Source organism: Eptesicus fuscus, chromosome 20 (genome assembly GCF_027574615.1).
Source record: "Eptesicus fuscus isolate TK198812 chromosome 20, DD_ASM_mEF_20220401, whole genome shotgun sequence".
NCBI classification, from domain to species: Eukaryota; Metazoa; Chordata; class Mammalia; order Chiroptera; family Vespertilionidae; genus Eptesicus; species Eptesicus fuscus.
The window spans coordinates 32,025,576-32,039,742 of NC_072492.1; the positions used below are offsets into that span (position 1 = coordinate 32,025,576).

Here is a 14,167-nt window from a genome sequence, read left to right on the forward strand (position 1 = left end):
GGCTACAATGCTACACCATGATTGTGTGTTCATTTTCTGTAAAGGACAATCATTCTCCCTTTGCTGTTGACTTCCCCTCCTATTTATTAATTACCTTGTAATTAGGTGCTTTGAGTGAGAAGACATGGCAGGTTCAATAAAAACTGCTATTAGAAAACCCACCAAAAAACTGCTATTAGAAAATCAACTTAAACTTTATGTCTTATTAGTGGCAGACCAATGGGATCATCTTTGTATGTGGGCACAGTAAATACCCTTGATGATGACAGTGTTGTGGTTTCTTTAGCATGATGCCCTTGGTGGGGGGAGTCTATGATGTATGAAAAATAGATGGACATTAATGTTTATGGTTTCAACTTTGGATCAACTTAAACTCTCTCATACAATGCCATCCCTCGGTTATTATTTAATACTAGATGCCCTGTGCATGAATTTGTGACCAGTGGGATCCCTCAGCCTGGTCTGTGGGATGGGGCTGAAACCAGCTCTCCTACATCCCCTGAGGGGTCCCAGATTGCAAGAGGGCATAGGCCAGGCCTAGGGACCCCACTGGTACATGATCGGGGCCAGGGAGGGACGCAGGAGGTTGGCCAGCTGGGGTGGGACCTGGTGGGGGCGGCTCCAGGGCATGTCCTGCTCATCTCACTCAGTCCTGATTGGCCGAACCCCAGCAGCAAGCTAACCTACGGGTTGGAATGTCTGCCCCCTGGTGGTCAGTGCACGTCATAGTGACTGGTCGACTGGTTGTCTGCCCCCTGGTGGTCAGTGCATGTCATAGCAGGCGGTTGAGTGGCCTTAGCATATCATTAGCATATTACGCTTTGATTGGTTGAATGGACTACCAGACAACCGAACACTTAGCATATTAGGCTTTTATTATATATATTGAATTGTGACATTCATGTATATACTTTTACACAGTGGGATAGCCTACCAGTCAAGAGTTTATTTTCAGCAGCATCACCATTTTTGAAATTTGTTTATGCAATTGTTTTAGTACTTTATTTTACTTTTTACCACTATTTATAAATTTGAGTAGAAACTGAAAAATTGAAAATGGTGATACTATTAATAAGAAGCATAGGTTTCCTAAACTTAATACATACACCTGAACAAAGATAGAGTTGTTAGTTATGTACAAAGCAGTGACTCTAGTCTTCACCAGGTAGATATTAATGGACAAAATTGGAAAAGATAATACCTATTAGAAATCCTATATAATAAAGAGCTAATATGCTAATTAGACTGAACAGCAGAACGACCATCCAGACAACCTTCTGGACAACCGTCCAGATGACCTTCCGGACAAAGTCAGGGCTGTGAGGGACCAAGGCAGCTGCAGCTGCGAGGGCCGAGCCCCTTGCACGAATTTCGTACATCAGGCCTCTAGTACTTTATTAAGATAATATCTTAAAGGTGAGTTGCAATTGGGAATTGAATACTATTTTTTACCTCTCTAGGGGAAATGCTCTTGTAATATGCAGTGCATTTGAACTTTTCATAATCAATTTTTATGTATGTTACCAGGACTGTATTAAGTAAGAAACTGGGTAGGAATGGGTAGGACATAAACTAGGGGTCCACTTATAGGGAGTTCCAGATGGTACTTTATTTACCCTCCTTTTCCAGTCTAAATAACTTTTGTAAAATTTACATTATTGATACTAAGTACCTTTAACTCTGTAGAGGAGTGAGAAAGAAGTCTGTGTCTAAAGCAGTACCAGACATGCAGATGTGCCCTCTGCCTGTTGCTTCTCTGTCTTCTTTTTAATATCCCCTTTCCCCAAATAGAAGTGATTCTCAAAGTTCATTCCATAAACTAAGATGTCTAATTTTAATGGTAAATTAACTTATTTTCATAGTTTCAAACTGTTATGAATTGAAAAGGCATGACAACGAAGTGAGGGTTGTTTGAGGGAGCTTGGTTGAAAGGTCAACTTGGTCCAGAATCTGTCCTCAGTTTTACAGGTCCACGAATTCTGGCCTGCCTATAACCCCAAGGTGATTGGACTCTGGGAGAGTGGTTCAGGATAACTAAAATAATGAGAAATGATTCTATTTTTCAGAAGGCCAATTTTTAGTTTTACAATGGAAAATTTGTACATGATTAGAATATTTGTTGATATGGACTATCTTTCCATTTCCCCCTTTTTACAGATCTACTTGATTATTTAATAAATTAAGTGTTCAAATACATATAAAATCAACCCCACCAGGAACTAAACTAGGAGCCATAAGGCTCTTAGGAAATACAAAAAGACATATGAAAACCCGACCGGCATGGCTCAGCGGTTGAGCATCAACCCATGAACCTGGTGGTCACAGTTTGTTCCTGGTCAGGGCACATCCCAGGGTTGTGGGGCTCAATCCCCAGTGGAGTTCGTGCAAGAGATAGCCAATCAATGATTCTCTCTCATCATTGATGTTTCTATATCTCTCCCTCTCTCTTCCTCTCTGAAATCAATAAAAATGTATATTTTAAAAAGGGCATATGAAAGTTACATTGAACATTTTACATCAACCAAACATTCCCCTAATGGTCTGCCAGGTTTCCAAGGAAAATGCTGAAAGTTCTAATTTAAAAATTTAGCCACATAATACCAAGTACACTTCATTAGAGTATTGTAACTCATCAGTTGTAGTATTAGAATGGAGTGTAATGTTTGGTTATAGCATTATAGATGTGATATTCTGGTTCTGTGAAATAAAAATAAATAAATAAATAAACAAGGCTAGAAATTTATTTAAGAGGCCAGAGGTTGAGGAGATATATATATATATATATATATATATATATACACACACACACACATATATATGTATATATCAGATATACTATGTGAGAAATGTAACCATGAACAAGGAAGACATGTTTCCTGTCTTCATGGGGCTTAAGATCTTGAACATCTAAATTCAGTAAGCAGAAATCAGAGTAGGTGAATGATTAAATGTTAGCCAGTGTATCCAGATCTTTAATAAATATATGCTTACCATAGGACTGGACAAGTTGAGTCAAAAGGCCAGGCTACTCCCACCTTCTCCTGGCAGGGATGCTAACATTTTACTCTCTGACTCTCATTTTCTATATTTTAAGGTTATCACCTCCCCTTAATTTGACACATTAATTCTTGGGACAGATGGTATGCTCTATTAATTGTAGAAAAAAATCTTCTTCTTCATGTTCTATTCAAAAATTTTAGATTGGCATTTTAATTTGGATTTCTCTTATTGTGGGATCTGGGGCAAGTTATTTTGAGCTTCAGTGTTTTTCTCTGGTTAAATGGGAATAACAAGTCCAATCTATAAAGTTTTTATGAATATTAGATTAAATAATATGAAATATGCAAAATGCCTAGGCATAGGCCTATTACACTGAATGATGATAGTCCATAGAGACTTGCTATAGGTCAGGTACTTCAACATGTACTAACTTAATCCTCATATCAATCCCATAAGAGAGTGTAGTTTTTAAACCCCAATTCACAGATGCGTATCTTGAGATCTAGAAATGTAGAATAAGTTACTTGCATACACATTTAGTAAATGGTTGAATTGGGGTTTGAGTGCAGTAAGTCTGGGTTCTTGCTCTTCACATCTGTGCTATATTCCCTTTATTGGACTATTCATTCTTCCCCCATGCTCACCTAAAGTCCATCTGTCTACAGCCTATTTCCAGTTGGGTGACTTTCCATTATCTTAAATCAGGATTCTTACCTGGAGCTTATGGGTAAGTTTCAATTAATATCTTTAACCTGCAAATTAATCAGGACTCCTATATGTAAGAGGCAGAAATAGGACTTAAGTTTAACCACGGCTAAATTTCAATAAAGGACTAGGGTATCTCCTGGAATCCAAAAATAGGAACGTGATGGATCCATGGACTAAAATGCCATTTGGACATGTTCTCTCCTTTTCTCTTTATCTCATTTCTGTCCTCTCGTCCCCTGCCCCCCTCTCATTCTGCATTTGAGCATTCTCTGTTTCTCAGGCTTACCTGTTAGGAAACATATTAGCTAACAGCATCCATAGCTTTAGCTACTAGGGATATAAAGGATAAAAATTTTTTGGATATAAAGGATAAAATTTCCAGAAAGGGCTCTTTGGGCCCTGCTTGGTTCAAGAGCTTTCTGGCAATCAATTCCATGGGTGTCCATTACAAGTTGTATATTATGTAAAATATGACTACATTTTTTTTTTTCCTGAAGAGAGGATCCATTGGTTCCATCAGATTCTCAAAGGAATTGATTTATAACTCAAAAGCAGTAAAGAACTACTACAAACACAAAATATGCCCAAACCATCTCTCTCTTTTCTTTCAAACTAGTCCTGTGACTGCCCAGCTTCTGTCACTGGTCCCATAGTCTTCTAGACAGTCTTGCCACTTTGTTGTATTTTGATTTCTTCTCCCTGCATTAAGTTTTTCAGAAAGTTCTGTTAATTCATCCCATGCAATGTCTATTGGAATTACTCCTTTCTGTTTCTACTGCCATAATTCTTGACTATCTGCTGTCATCTTCTTTAGCTCATTTAATAGTAATACCTTTTAACCAGCTCATTACTTGTCCCTCTTTACTTAAACCCATCCTGTATTTTAGATGAACGCTTTAAACGCTGTCATCTTGTCTTCTTCCTGGGCAGGACCCCCTGCAGTTTGGTCCTGGCCCACCTTTTCAACCTTTTACCAAATGATGTTTTATCACCTGGTTAGTAAATACTCTTGTATGCATCCACACAGTTGCTCAAGGGTCTTTTTTAAAAAACTTGCAACATGTCTATTTGTAATTTCACACCAATGCTTGCCTTTGTTAAAAAAGACTTAGGTCATTCTTTGACCTAAGAGTTGTTATGCTCATTTCTGTTCTGAACATTTGTTGATTTTCCCGGGCCCTCCCTGGAATAGTCCTTCCTTCTGTCCAGCTACATATGTTTATGATTCTACTTTCCTCAAGAAGTGGTCCCATGCCATTCTAGTCAAACTTATTTTCTTCTCTCTTATGAATTATTACAGAATTTACTGTTTTACTCATGTCGACACCTAATTCTATAGTGTTGTATTAATATTTAAATGCCTAAAGCATTTTGTTCCCCAAATAGATTATGAGGTTCTAGTAGGCAAGACTTCTATCAAATTAATTAAATATTCCATACTTATACACATACAGTAGGCACAAATACTTGTCAAGCATTTATAAATGTCAGTGTAAAAATATGTGGAGTTTTGCTTATTCACATTATATTGAATTTTTCACTTATAAAAAACAGATTTAATAGAAACTTCTTTTAAATAGTAGGTCTTCTATGTGGAAATGCTTTTAAGTGTTAGTCTAGAAATTATTAAATATTAACCAAAAGGCTGAGGTGAGAGTTTGTGGGGAAAATGTTGAAGCTATCAAGTTAGAAGTCACCAATTGAAGGTAAGTGATGAGATTATGAAAATCTACAGTCAGAAAAATCTTTTACATCAACTTTTCAGAAATATTTTCATTGTGAAACATGGTTCACATTTTTAAAAAATGTATTCTGTGTTCTCGTTTACATTTTATGTAGCATTATCTTAAGGATAAATGATAAAGGATAACATTTATATTTGGGTTCAGATTGTGGCTCTGCTTGCCACTCAGTGTGATCTTGACCTGGTCATTTAAACTCTGAGCCTCTTTTCCCACCCTCATCTAGAAAATTGAGAGAATGATACTTACCCGATAGGATGTTGTGAGAATTAAATGAGGTAGTATAGACAATGCGTTCAGTAAAGTATTTAAAGCCAGTAAGCAATCAATCAATGGTAGATGTTATTGGTCTTTATTCAATAAGAAGAGAATTGAGGGAAAGGATAGATAAAGGTGGACTGATGGTTTACCTAAAAGACTCAAAGGTGTCAGGGCTTTAAGGACATGTGCAGGTGAGTGATTGCTCAGGGTTGATAGACCAAGAAAGGGTATTTTGAGTGGTATACATGGCACTGAAAAGTTGGGAGGTATAGGGTAAGGTTGGACTACTTTATTTGCAGGTTCTTCTTTTATAGCATACATTATGTTTCCAAGTTTAAGTTATAGACTAAATTATCATCTTGACTAGAATATATGTTTAGTGTGTAAAACAAATGAGCATTCTCAGTATTTCAGGTATTAGTGACAGAAAATGAAATCAAGGAGAGGAGCTGAGAATAGAGGTAACTTCTCTCTATAATGTTGCTCTCCATCCCTACTGTACCCGACCATTACCTCTGTCAGGAATAATTGCTTCCTCCAGAGAGTTAGAGTGTGGTAGCAAATTGTAAGACTTACTAGCAGAATTATGTGGAAGAGAATTGGCTGAATAGAATCATGTTAGATGATCAAAACAGTGAAGCAGTGAGTTCATTCCAGTGGGCAATGCCACTGCCCAGTGTGAACATGGGATTTGGGAAAGGCCAGCCAAAAGAAATGGAGACTGATCTTAAGAAGTATGAGGAGGGTAGTGAGTCAGAGTTGCTTACTTCATCAGAGCAAGAGACCCTCTGGGTCACAGCTATTAGAGCTGAGTGGGCAAATCTAATAAAGAGTTCTGCTGCTAAAATTGAACAATTACTATTTTTTTTATAATTTCAAGAAAAAAATGGATTTAAAGATTTTCATTTTATGTTAAATTTTTGGTATTTCTACCTTGTGAAAAGTTGCAAACAAATTTTAAAGTAATAATGCAGACATTATTTTTTTAAATGCATTATTTTTTAAAAAATATATTTTTATTGATTTCAGAGAGGAAGGGAGAGAGAGATAGAAACATCAATGATGAGAATCATTGATTGGCTGCCTCCTGCATGACAGCCCACAACCTGGGCATGTGTCCTTGACCAGAATTGAGCCTGGGACCCTTCAGTCCACAGGCTGACACTCTATCCACTGAGCCAAACCAGCTAGGGTGAAAAGGCATTATTTTTTATATGTGGAGATCTGCATAAACATAATATAGCCAGATTTAGTGCTAGTAAAATTGTATCAAGTCCAAAAGGCAGAGTTAAAGCTATCAGTATTCCATGGTGTTCTACAATGAGCACCATAATTTCTAAATGCTGCTGCCTGAACTAGTTTGAAAATCAACAGATTATACTCCTGACTGCCTTTTGTTAATTCTTAAGGGAAGGAATATTATTAGCCTCAGTGAAACTCACAGGCAAGACTTAGATTCAAAGTAATCATATAAATGAGACCAAAGGAGAATTAAATAGGGTAAATTTGAGTGCAAGAATAACTAATAGTTACTGTTTCCTAAGCACTTATTATATACCAGGCTCTGTGCTAAGTATTTTTCAAACAATTTCATTTAATCTTTAAAAAAATATTTTTATTGATTTCAAAGAGGAAGGAAAAGGGAAACATCAATGATGAGAGAGAATCATTGACTGGCTGCCTTCTGCACACCCCCTACTGGCATCGTTGGATCAAGTCTGCAACCCAGGAATGTACCCTGACCAGGAATTGAACCATGATCTCCTGGTTCATAGGTCCATGCTCAACCACTGAGTTTTGCAGCTGGGCAATTTCATTTAATTTTTACAACCTTCCTCTGAAGTATCATCACCCACATTAGATAGATGAAGCAAAGAAGGCTCAGAGACTTGCTCAAGGTCACAAAGCTGGTAGAAGTGGTGGGTGACACAGATTCAAACCCAGGTTGTAATGTCTCTTTGTGATGTAACCTAAAAAAAAACCTGAGTAAACCACACAAATCTTTCTGCACATATATTAAATCATTGTAACCAATAACTAGATCAAGATATTGACTATTTGCACCAACCCAGAAGGCTCCCTCCTGCCCTCTCTCTATCAATTTCCCCATAAGTAATCACTACTATGCCTCTATCACCATAGATAGATAGGTTTTTTGTTTTTTGGGGGGTTGGGGAGTTATGACCCAAAGATTCCATATACCACTCCTTCACCTTGCCATTTTAGCTGTAGTATTCAAAACTGCTTTAGCTCTAACTTTCCAAGCGTTAACTGTAGAGACTAACTGTTGGAAATGGCTTCATATTCAGTTTCTTGTATTATTCCGAAATCAATACTTATTGATTGATTGATTGATTATTTTTTAATCCTCACCCCAGGATATTTTTCATTGGTTTTTAGAGAGAGTGGAAGAGGAGGGAAAGGCAGAAATATCGATGTGAGAGAAACACATGGATTGGTTGCCTCCTGCATGAGCCCTGCCTGACCAGGCCCTGGGTAGGGGAGAAGCCTGCAACTCAGGTACTTGCTCTCCACCGGAATCCAATGGGGACCCTTTAGTCCGCAGGCCCTCGCTCTATCCAGAGCCAAACCCACTAGGGCTCAATGCTTATCTTTAAAAAGCCAAAGAAACTTCTGGATGAAGTAGGTCCAAAGGGTTGTTATCAAACAAACCTCTCTAAGAAAGACCAGACACAGGTTCCTTGACTGAAGTAATTTGGTGCATCTATTTCCAATCATGGCGTCTCATTGGGAAACGGATAACCACGAAAGGCCGTCTCAGTGTATGGAAGGGAAGACTAGCCAGGCAGAGCATGCAATAGTGATTGTTTCGCATCATCTTACAGCACACGAAAAAATACTTATGTTCAGACATCTTCCACAGTTGACTTGCTGTTTTATGTTGCAAGGAAAAGGAAGAATAAAGGGGAAGAAGATCTAGGTGGAGGGAAGTGGGGGAAATAGGACCTTCAAGGAAGCGTTCATGTGGTGACTTTCCGTGTCTGGCGGACTCGCTCTTAAAACCACATTACTTCTTGTCCAACCTGGCAGTGACAGAGGTGACGTCACAACTGCACCTCAAGACTCTCAAGCTGCGGTCGGTGAATTTTCAGCAAGTCTAGGTAACATAGCCTCCATCCTCCCTGCCACGCCTCTCCAACCCCCTCTCCCCCGCGGGTTTTCCACTTTATCCTGATTTCCACCGTAGCCCACGGTGGCATTTTGAAGCAGTCTACAGAGCAGAATGGAGCACAGGGAGAGAATAACTGACATGGGCAGTGATCGATGGCGCCCGGAGTGATACGTGCGTGAGGTGACCCAAGTTTGGGGGAAAGCTACAGGACCGCTCTGGCCATCAGAGCCGGAGGACAGGCCCGGAGTGGGCGCACGTGACAGAGCAGTACCTCAAGAGTGACATCACCCCTGGGGGCGGAGCCGGCTATCTAGGGCCTTGTCTGCTATCGAGTTCCTTCCCCTTTTCTCCCCTAAAAGCCGTCGACCCCACTAGTCACAGCCCCCCGGAGGGAGCAAGAAATGCCCAGACCGCACAGCGCGGCAGAGCCCGGGATCCACCTCTGAGCGCAGGGAACGGGTCGGTCTGCACGCTCCTGGCCGCTCCCCACCCCCAAGCTGTGCAGGGGGCGGGGGCGCGCGCTCCACCACGCACGCGCCCCCACGCACGCGCCTTCCCTCCGCGCTCGCGCCCCTCCCCGCCTAGCCCGGAGGGGGCGGGGCTGCGGGCGGCCTCCGAGGGTGCGACGCCCCCGGCGCGGCAGCGGCGCTAGTGAGCGGCCGGTCCGGCGCGGGCTGCTGGGAGCGCTGCTCCGGCGGGGCCGCTGGCACAGCCGCCTCACGCGAGCCGTCGGCCTGGCGGGGGAAGCTGCGAGCTTTTCCAAGCGCCGCGCCCGGGGCCGCCAGAGCTGCCCTCCCGCCGCCGCCGCCGCCGCCCTCTGCGCCTCCTCCGGGCGGCCCCGCCCCCGTTCCCATCCCCCTTGCGCTCACCTCCCGGCGGTGCCGCGCGCAAGGCGGAGCGAGGTGCCCGCCGCCGCCGCCGCCGCCGCCGCCGCCTCCTCTCTGAGGGGCGAGGACCTGCACCCGCGCGGCCGCTGACAGGAGGACCGCCGCGGGCTGCGCTCGCGGCCCGCGAGGCCCCGGCCGCGCCTTTCGGAGGCGCAGACCCGCCGCGGGCGTCGGAGCGCAGCGAGGTGCTCTGGGAATCGCGGCGGCGCCGGCGGGCGGCGCGGTCCTCGGAGACCCCGGGGACTGGGGCTCGACCCCGAGGGGCAGCGATTCCTTCCGAGCGGCAGGTAAGGGACCGGGCGGAGCGGGGAAGGAAAGGTCGCTTCAGTGACAGGGGCTTTCGCCTCCCAACGCCTCGCCTCCGGGGAGGGGGGCGGGGGCGAGCGGGGAGGCAGCGAAAAGGAGCGGCGAAGTGCCTCCGGTGTCCGAGGCGTGGGGAAGGCTGGCTCCAGAGGTGGCACTCTGGGTGGCTTCCGCCGGGTCCGGAGTCGGTCATTCGGGGCGTCACCAAAGGTGTCATGGAATTTGGTACCGAGAGCGTCTCCGGATGACGGGGACCCAGGATGGGATGCGAGGCAGATTGCTAAACGTGGCAGGGAATGTGGTGCAGAACGAGTTGCAAAATATGCCCCCACAATGCAGCATAAAAGTAGTTGTGACATGTGCCAGGTAAGACATAGGGTAGGTTGGCCTGTGTGGCGTTGAAATTCATGGTAGAAGTGTGATTATTGGTATTAATTCCTCCCCCCCCCCCCCCGCCAGGAAAGGAGGCGTAGTATAAGAAGGGATGAATAAGGCTCCTTGCTAGATATTTTATCACAGGAAATCGAGAGCAGCTATGCTATGCAATTTTTTTGAGTTATTAGAGATTGTACTCACCTGAAAGAAGAAAAGCCAGATTGTGTCTGGTTGTGAGATGGGAAAGAAAAAAAAATAGGGCTAAAATAATTCCAGGTTTTGACATCAGCATGTAGAGAGCACTGATACAATTGTATCCTGTCCCAGGTGTCTTCCCTCCCAGGTGTGGAATGTTTAAAATGTTTTTCACCAAATGTAAACAGTGATAATGAGCATGAAGAAGATTTGATGTTTTGGGTGTCGTTCACTCTCTGCTCCTCTCCGGGGAAAAGAAGGAACAACAACACAACCCCCCTCCCGCCCCCCGCCATGTCTTGACCATAATTGTGAGTTGAAGATCACTTAGGCAAAGGGAGATTTTTTTTTTTCACATGTCCCTCTGTCTTCATTTTTACACAGGTGAACATATCTGGAATGAGGAAAACAAAACAATATGGTGAACAAAAGGGATACATTTTCAGGCATTTTGAGGGGTTGGAGCCAAAACCTATTGCAATGTTTAATTACAGTGAATGACAGTAGTGGTATATTTGTTCATGTTCTTGGTTGTATGGTGGCAAAATAGGGAAAATAAATTGCATGCAGTAATGTGGCATAAAAAGCAACAACATGGATACTGCCAGTGAGTGCTTCTGCAGCATTTCCCAGGTAGATCATCTTAAGCACAAAAAATAAAATATTAAATCAATTCTCTCTTTTTCTCTCTGTCTCTATCTGTCTATAATTCATATGCTGCAAAACATTGTGACTTCTATCTAAGAAGAACATTTGTGTTTTGAAAGAATTGTTAGAACATAGCTTGAATTTCAGAGGTAACAAAAGACGAGCTTTTTAATATAACTTATTGTGTACAGTCAATGAGTGTCTATATACCATGAAACAAGCAGAAATGCCTGGATGTGTTCCTTAGGATGAGGTTAATTATTGATGGATTTTATGTTTTTTGTTACAATTCTTGCAGATAAACTGAATTACTTGCCTGAATGTTGTGCTCATATTAAGGACAGTAAGTAATTTGCCAGATAATCTGAAAATTTATACTGATTGGCTTTTTTTCTGGATCCAAATTCAGCTACTGAGGAATCATTTGCTTCAAACACAAAACTGGATTTTCTTCGGGGATTAATTTTGGGTTTTGGTCTTTTCTGTAAATATATTCCTCACCTAGAGGCTGGCTATGTTGAGGCTAAAGCAAAGAGGAGAGGGCCAGAGGAGAATAAAGAGCAGTTCTGTTGGGTCTTCCTGTTTTGTTCTGACTATAAGCCATATGTACTGCCACCCCCTACTGTCTGTAGAAAGAGGTGTTGCAGAGTCCCATTCTTTTCTTGTTATCACTGCCCCCTTGTGAAAGGGAAGAAATTGATAGTTGCACTTGGGAGCTGCCACTTCTCTCAGATTGTTCTTGATAGAGTGCTTGTGTGGATTTATTAATCACCTATTCACTTCAGAGGTGCAGGGCTTTACACTTACTGTTAACCAGCCTTCAGATTTAATGTTTATTTTTAATAGTATCTAATTTTAGTAAATAATTCAAAATTCTAAAGATATTTTCAATATATTTGGGAAGATGGTGCAGAACTATTGTTAGTAGTAGTACCATTAGTAATATCTCATCCTTACATAGCACCTGTTATGTCCTGTGATACATGTTTTAATTAGTTTCAACACCCAATAAGGTGTGTACTGTTATTTCCATTTTACAGTTGAGAAACTGAAATACAGAGATGTTAAGTAGCTTGCCCAAGGTTGTGTAGCTAGCACGTAGAAGAGCTGAGTTTCAGTTCAGGAGCTCTGGCTCCGAACTCTGTGCTCTTCACCAGTATACTTTATTGCCCTCTTAATCAAATTAGTATTATCACACATCATTAAAATGTAGGTGCCCATCATAAAGCGAATATTATAGATGTGGATAAACCTATGTAAAAAGTAAGATACACAAATGTTAAGCCTGCAAATACACCAAAAATTGTAACATGAACGTTTTTGTTTAGGAATTTATTTTTGTAATTTATTTCTGGGATCATGAGTAGAGGAGTATCAGTGCTTTTTTTTTTTAAAAAAAATATGTTTTTATTGATTTCAGAGAGAGGAAGGGAGAGGGAGAAAGAGAGAAACATCAATGATGAGAGAGAATCATTGATCAGCTGCCTCCTGCACAACCCACACTGGGGATCGACCCTGCAACCTGGGCATGTGCCCTGACTGGGAATCAAACCGTGACCTCCTGGTTCATAGGTTGATGCTCAACCACTGAGCCACGCCCAGTCTGGCATATCAGTACTTTTTATGGTTAAGGAAATATTTGTGATGGAGGTTGGCTTTGGGGGAAACTTTAGAAGTAGAAAGTTACCTTTAAGTAGTTTGATATGTATATGTGTATGTACATATATATGTGTGTATAGTATCTCTGAGAGTACACTAATACCAGTAAACCTTTACTGTTAATTTTCTCTAGGAAAATTAAAGAGAAATTATCTATTTTTCTACTTATTCTCTTTATTTATTTATTTATTTATTTATTTATTTATTTATTTATTTATATTTTAATCCTCACCCGAGGATATTTTTCCATTGCTTTTTGGAGAGAGTGGAAGAGAGAGGGAAAGACAGAGAGAAATATCGATGTGAGAGAAATACATCGATTTGTTGCCTCCTATACTGGCCCCGATCAGGGCCTTAGCCAGGGAGGAGCTTGCAACTGAGGTACATGCCCTTGACCGGAATTAAACCTGGGACCCTTGGGTCTGCAGGCCGATGCTCTATCCACTGAGCCAAACTGGCTAGGGCTTATTTTTTTTTAAGTAATTAACAAAAATGGATTGGATGCATATGTACATTTTACCTCTTCCATCAACAATTGTTTGCTCAATCCTGGCCCGGTAGCTGGGTTGGAGAGTTGTCCCATACACCAAAGGGTTGTAAATTCCTGACCAGGACACATACCTAGGTTTGGGGTTCAGTCCCCAGTTGGGGCATGTACAGGAGGCAGCTAATCGATGTTTCTCTCTCATATTGATGTTTCTCTCCCTCCCTCTCTCTAAAAATCAATAAAAAAATATACTCAGGTGAGGATTAAAAAGAAAAACTAGCCCTGGCTGGTATGGCTCAGTGGTAGAGCATCTACCTGCACCCCAAAGAGTCATGGGTTCAATTCCTGGTCAAGGGCACATATCTGGGTTTCAGGTTTGTTCCTCAGTCCCATTTGGGGCTTGTGCAGGAGGCAACCAATCGATGTGTCTCTTTCACATCGATGTCTGTCTGTCTGTCTCTCCCCCTTTCTCTCTCTCTTTCCCTCTCTCCCTCTTGCCCTCTCTCTCTAAAAATCAATGGAAAAAATATCCTCAGGTGAGGATTAACAACAAAAAACCCTAAAATAACTTGTTTGCTCAGATTTTTCTCACACTTAAAACATTGTTTTATAGGTATTAACTATATATGAAATAATATTTTAAAATGTGTAAAATATAAAGAATATCAGTGCAGCCAATACTCATATATCTTCTACCCAGTTTGAGAAATGGAATGTCACCTCCTACACTTGTAACAATTATTTTCTTCTCTTAGGCAAACTTTCTGCC

At 41.7% G+C, this 14,167-nt stretch overlaps 1 protein-coding gene across 1 annotated transcript in view; it reads left to right on the top strand.

Moving 5' to 3' along the window:
• Nucleotides 1-9,786: 9,786 nt before the first annotated feature.
• TANC2 (tetratricopeptide repeat, ankyrin repeat and coiled-coil containing 2) overlaps nt 9,787-14,167 on the top strand; it is a 272,846-nt gene continuing 268,465 nt past the window's right edge. Inside the window, exon 1 of the mRNA XM_028157430.2 lies at nt 9,787-10,018. The gene's annotated coding sequence lies outside the window, so the exon portion shown is untranslated. The remainder of the gene's footprint in view (nt 10,019-14,167) is intronic.